Raw genomic sequence first — 5,312 nt, 5'->3', positions numbered from 1 at the left:
GAGAGCTCACAGTATCACCAGTGTTAATATTTCAACAACCTTTCCATTTCTCTTGCAATATTCAGGAAAAGGTGTGATAAACTTGCCTGCTTATGGACCTGGACTCAAATGACCCTAAGAAAGAGAGCGCAGTGATTTATTCTTTGTAAGTCATTTAGCAAAATCTTGACCTGTTGTTGGACTTTTCCCGGTGCATCTTGCTAGTGGGTCTTTTGGGCCAAGTCATATGCTGTATTTAATACTTAGGAAATTAAATGATCCAGTTATTTCATTATTATACCTGAAAAGTCATTTTACCTGGGGTGCTTGCTTTAAAGGTACCACCATTCTATGCTTGGCCAAGGGTACGTATTTCTATCCTTATGGTCTCATGTGGACTAGTCATGGACCTTTGGTGATAATTCTGTACCTTAATCCAACAGTACAAAATGTGATCTTTCAAAGAGATAGATACTTCTAGATACCGACGACTCGAAACTTCAACTCACATCTGTACATACTGTCACCTGCGAGTCACCAATCAACCTAGCACCGATCTCTTTAGACTGTGAAGAAGAAGCCCACCAGGCACAGGAACAAAGGCCCTTCTTTCTATGAGGCAACAGTTAACTTCTGCACTACCACCTCCATGCTGTTGATACATATGAGTGATACAAAACAAAACTTGTCAGAATGTATTAAATACTTTTCACGTAATCCAAACGAACAATCGAACTTCAAATTTGATTTTAGTTTATCTTAAAATCTAGAACAAAAAGAACAGATGGAAAATATATCGACATTTGGAACATCAAAAACGGCTGAAAGGCTATTTTGGGTTTGAGATACTGAGATAGATTTTACTTAGACTCTATGTGGTTATCACTGATAAACATAGCTGCATGTTTTGCTGTTAAAATTCAATAATCTTCATGTCCAGACTAAAGTAATAGCACACTGTAGAAATTGTAGTAGCTTGTGTTTCCTCTGGATTTGTACATAGGACAAGGCATGACACGGAAAGCAGAGAACTTCAAAATCAGAATATATAATGAAACACAACATCAGCCAGCAAAAGGCTAAAATAAACATTTGAAAAAAAAAAAAAAAAAATAGAAATTACTAGAAAGTCTTATTATTGCTGGGTTTAAGACCCATTGTTTTTGAGTTTTATTTAACTTCTGCATTTCCTAGTTTCTCTGTATTGAGTCTAAGGTTTTGTTTTACATCTAGTTCTGTTTTTGTCATAGTCCCCGTGTCTGCCAGGCCGACCCCACAAGGCCACATGTGTTTCTGTTTACTTTCTCCTCTTGCCTCCCCGCCGGGGCGAAGCTCATTGCGGGCTCCTGCCCTTGGCTCACACACCTGCTCTTCATCAGGCTGCAATTATGTGTTGGACATTTAAGACCGTGTCGCAGACAGCTTCATCACTGGATGATTGTGCGAGAGTGAACCTCTAGCTCTGTGAATCTCTAACTTTGTGAACCTCCTGTGTGTTTTTGCCTCTGAGTAACCGATCTTTCCCTGTGTATAGTTTTCCTGGACCCGTGACCTACCCACCGTGTGAACGTGTGTGAAGAGGAGAGCAAGTGTGAATGAGATTCCCTTCCCGGATTTTTTCCCATGGACCCTTGGAACCCTGCAATTCCCCCACTGTATATATCTGCACTCGGTGATTGTGCAAATAAATGTCATTTCTTGTATTGAACTCTGATCTATGCTTGAGTCCCACCACTGAATGTGACAGTTTTGGGTTTTAGTTTAGTATGCCCTTATCAAGTATCCCTTGAGTCTGTGTTGTAGTCTTGCCTCTCTTGTGTTCCCATCTCTGATCTAGTGTCTGTGTTTGTCTTGCATCCCCTCATCAAGTTAGTTGTAGATCCTCATTGTTTAGCCCTTTGTTCTTGTTAGCCTTAGTTTTCTCTGCATCAGTGCTTCTACTTTAGACCACCTTGGCTTTACTTATCTGGGTTCTGTTCTGTTAAGGTTGTTTGCATTCTGTCCTTCATTTTAGTTACATGTTCCCCTTTATTCCCTTGCCTTTTCTAGTTTTTGTGTGTGTTTTATTTTGCTAGTCTTCATCCCATGTGTGCTGTTTGGTTGCTTCTTTTGTCTTTTTGTCTCCCTTGATAGTTGTCAGCTGTGTTTTCCACCGTTTCCCTTCCTTTTTGAGTATTTATTGTCTATGTTAGGCTCTGTTCATTGTCATGTCCTGCCTTCATAGCTGTGTTTGTCATGCTCCATGTTTCCTGTGTTCCCTAGAAGGGATTTTCTCTGGCAGCATTTTCCTGTAGTTTATTTTGAATGTGTTGAACAGCCAGAAGATGCTGTGAACGTGACACACTCAGTTCAGATGACTAAAGTAAAATCAAACTAAACTTATGAGAAATACGTGCATACATTGAGAACTTGGCTTTAAGCGGCCCTGAAAAAACAACAAATCGAAAAATGTTAAAAAAAAGAAAAATTGGGGAGTCAAAAACACGACAGAACAACTGCGTGAAATGACAAGCTAACAGTAAATGGCTGTTAGTAAATATGAATCTACATCATTTATGACTCATGTGATTAAAACAAACATTACCTGCATCTTTTTCTCCGTCCCAACGCAGATGAATCCTTTGCTTCTTTTAAGCGTGTCCTGGTGCGATGGGTTTCTGGGTTTCTGTCAGTTTGTCAGCTGTTCCTTCATGTTCTTGTGTCCCCAAAGCACTTCTGTTGTGCTTTGTATTGTGCTGTTTTATTCAGCTTCCACTGTGTTTTGTGTCCTTTTGCCACATTTTTCTATTAATATATTTAATTTCAATTAAATATTTTAAGAGATGGTGCATTTGATTGCGCTTTCTTAACTTGGAGTGCATTTCACATCTCAGAGCCACCATATTTTCACGGTATGATACAGTAAACTGCAAGTATAAAGGTCAGCTCGGTGCTAAATAACTGCAAGGTATAAAAACAGCTCAGAAGTTTCAGTATATGTCTTTAATATGTTCAGGGCATTTCATACTGTGCATATTATATAGCTATTTTGAGATGTCTTCTTCATCTTCTGTTGTGTATGATGTTAATGCACCTTCTCTAGCAATGGACTGAACCTGTGTTTCAGAGACACAGTCTGTCTGTGGAGGTTGATCAAACATGGTGCAAACTCATTTTCACCTTTTTGTTTAGCACTTTTTCACTTGCTGATTGGTCTATTCTTTGTTTGCTTTCACTCCCTGGCGAGGTTTATGCACTAAAAAAATGACTTCTTTAGGTTTAGTAAAGGAAAAAAAGTGGTTTGGAGAAAATTAGCCTCTTCTCAACAGTAACTGTGCAGACTGAAAAATGTTGCACAAACATACTGTATCACACTGAAATATTAAAATGACAGGATCGATCTACTCGAGAGAATCCGTCAGCAGCTACTTCTCAGTAGATAAGAGCCCCAGTGAGAGGACTTCTGAAGAGAATAAGTGAGCGAGGTGGGAGTGGATTTATGGGCCACACCACTCTTGTAATTAAGCCCCCCACTGACTGATTGTGTTCTCTGAGTTTGCCGCGCAGCATGGTGCTGTGGCTGTCCACGTACTATACAGCCCTACCCTCTGTCCTCTCTTGGCCTATTGTGTTTACATGGCTGGCTTGATATCATTGCACGCTTGTTGCGTAAGAAGCTCCTGGTATGGGGTTTAACAGCTATATTGTGTGATGCGATGCACATTTTTCTTTCACTTTGCATCATGCAGAGATAAAAAAAAAAAGAAGCACACATCAGCGCTGTTTGAAGTTCAAAGGCTGTCTTGTACAGGTGGACTGTTTGAAAATCTATCTACTTATGGACTCCTGTTGTCTTTATTTGCTCTTGGTTTCTGGCTTAAGCTCATTCAACATCTTTAAGCTTGTTACACTGAACACGTATTCAGGTGGCTCAATATGGGGCCCGGCTCTTGCTGTCTCAGTCTGATGCCACCTTTCCAGTGTCTAAGCTGAGACACATCAACATGTGGCGTCCCCTATTTCAAACTGTCTTCCTCTCCATGGAAACAACCTCCACTCTCTTCATTTTTCACAGTGTGACTTCCTAATTGCTTTGTGGGATCTCTTGTTAGCCGATGGGGGGAGTTGTTCTGCTGTGTAAGCCTGTTTTCTGCCCCCCTGCTGATTTAATACTCCTGCTTTATCCAGAGGTGGTAGATTGAGGCCAAGGCACAATGTGAGGTGTGCTGATGCTTCTGATTTCCCTAGATGTGCTGAGGCACAATGATACTCTAAATCCTTACAGTTTCGGAGATTTCCATTCCCAATCAAAAAAACGGAGTACGGTCTCACCTCTGGCACAAAAGTCATTCCACTGCTTTGCTCTGTTTAAATTCACTGGAAATCACAAGTCTATTGGGGCTCCAAGAATAAAGACAGACACTTCACTCTTTACACTTTTATAACAACACACATTTAGCACTTGAGAAAATATGTGTGTCTAAAAGACTTTATGTCTATATGCAAAAAAGTTTGAAGAACGAGTCCTGTAAATTCCCTTTAGCAGCAACTTGTCACACTTTAGCTGTCTCTTTCATTCCCCACAGATGTTGCCAGCTATGTTTGGAGGAAGTCACTCCTTCTGTTCTGCTGTTATACACTAAAAGCATCCAACTTTACGCTGCATAGTCGCTCTTGAGCCCTATTCGTTTAATATTAATATATTATAGGGATAAGTAGGGACACAATGTAGCATAAAAGGGGAAAAAAAGAAAAGAATTAAGAAATTAAAACTTTAGACCAAAAACCAAAAAACAAACACATTATGTTGCACATCTGCACATTATTTGGCACCAAATTACAAACTTTAAAACTTGTGTCACCTCAAACATTTAGGATATTCTGAACAAGTTCATTTAATTAAAAAAATGCATTAAAATTATTAATAATAATGAATAATAATAATAATGTATTAAATTTAAAAAGCTGCATTTGCATGTAGTTCACTGCATATACTACACTATATGGACTATAAGTACTGAGTTACATCTGTTAATTTTTGAATTAAGTTGTTTCCAGTCTCATTTCCACAGGTGTATAAAATCAAGCATCTAGCCATGCAGTCTGCATTTAACAACATTTGTTCTAACAAGCTCACTGAACTTAAATGTGGCACTGTTATAGGACACCACTAACACCCAGTATATCAAGTGATTGCAATATTTCATTTTGAGTATTTGAGTGAATTACTATTCAGACAGCAGAAATACTGTGTAGCTCTCAGTCTAGTTCAGTAAATCCAGCAACAAACATGAGGAAGAACTACTTCCTTGTTCTAATTTCTAAAACGAGTGAGTAAAAAAGTCACGTTCTTT

At 39.1% G+C, this 5,312-nt stretch overlaps 1 long non-coding RNA gene across 1 annotated transcript in view; it reads left to right on the top strand.

Moving 5' to 3' along the window:
* Positions 1–1,641, top strand: part of LOC143414704 (uncharacterized) — a 78,660-nt gene extending 77,019 nt beyond the window's left edge. The window contains exon 3 of the long non-coding RNA XR_013095391.1: positions 1,514–1,641. This is a non-coding gene — a long non-coding RNA (uncharacterized LOC143414704). The remainder of the gene's footprint in view (positions 1–1,513) is intronic.
* The last annotated feature ends 3,671 nt before the right edge of the window (positions 1,642–5,312 follow it).

This window comes from Maylandia zebra, linkage group LG22 (assembly GCF_041146795.1).
Source record: "Maylandia zebra isolate NMK-2024a linkage group LG22, Mzebra_GT3a, whole genome shotgun sequence".
Taxonomy (NCBI): domain Eukaryota; kingdom Metazoa; phylum Chordata; class Actinopteri; order Cichliformes; family Cichlidae; genus Maylandia; species Maylandia zebra.
The sequence above is the reverse complement of the archived record's forward strand: the minus strand, read 5'-3'. Positions and strand labels throughout refer to the sequence as shown.